Genomic DNA, 1036 nt, shown 5'->3' with positions numbered 1-1036 from the left:
TGCTGTCTTGAGGGCTGACTTATCACCAGATCTGAATGCATCATTCCTGGTCCTCAGCAGTGCCCGGACTTCTGCTGTCAGCCATGGCATCTGGTTGGCCCACGAAGAGATGGTTTTGGTGACTGTGACGTCATCTGTGCACTTTTTGATGTAGGCCATCCCTGTCTCTGTGTATTCCTCCAGATCAGTGTGTTCACCAGAGGATGCTGCCACTTTGAACATGCCCCAATCAGTGCTCTCAAAGCAGTCCTGAAGAGCTGAGACAGACCCCTCTGGCCAGACTCTGATCCATCGCTGAACTGGTTTGGCAAGTTTCAAAAGTGGCCTGTATGCTGGAATTAGCATAACTGAGGTGTGGTCTGAGTTTCCGAAGTTGGGGCGGGGGAATGCTCTGTATGCATTCTTCTCATTAGTGTAAATGTTATTGTATATTCATCATATTTCTTGTGTATCCCAAGCAGGTCTTAAGTGCAGCTTTGTTGATATCAGTGAATTTGTCACTAAATGATAGGGTTTTAATTATTTACATCTCTCTCAGTTCAGATTTTGCATTCCATATCTTTTAAGCATTGTGATTGTCTTATTCATTTAAGCATAATTCAGTGTAGATTAGAAGCATTTGCTATTGTGTCAAATCTCTGACGTATTCTTGTGAAGAGATTATCAAATGATGACACCCAGAAAGGCAGCGTGAGCAGCAGCAAAGTGTCGGCCACACCCAGGTGCATAATGAAGGTGTCTGTGACACTCCAGCTCCGCTTCTTCTGCCAGAACCAGCCAGTTACCCGGCAACACCAGAACCAATACCAGAGAATACAGGTTGGGGATAAAGAGTCCCTCAAGTCGTAGGTCACACACCAACCCTGCACAGTTATTGCTGTAGTAATAGCAGATGTTGCCATCAGAGTAGTTGTAGTTGAAGTCTCCAAATAATTCATTTGCCTTGAAGGTCGTCATGTCTGCCTGCAAGTAAATCAGTTCGTTCATTTAGAAGTTGCACAAGGCATTCTCACATAATTGCAGTTTGGGAAATACA

The sequence above is a fragment of the Chanos chanos genome, chromosome 9, assembly GCF_902362185.1.
Source record: "Chanos chanos chromosome 9, fChaCha1.1, whole genome shotgun sequence".
NCBI classification, from domain to species: domain Eukaryota; kingdom Metazoa; phylum Chordata; class Actinopteri; order Gonorynchiformes; family Chanidae; genus Chanos; species Chanos chanos.
Note: the sequence above shows the minus strand (reverse complement) of the source record.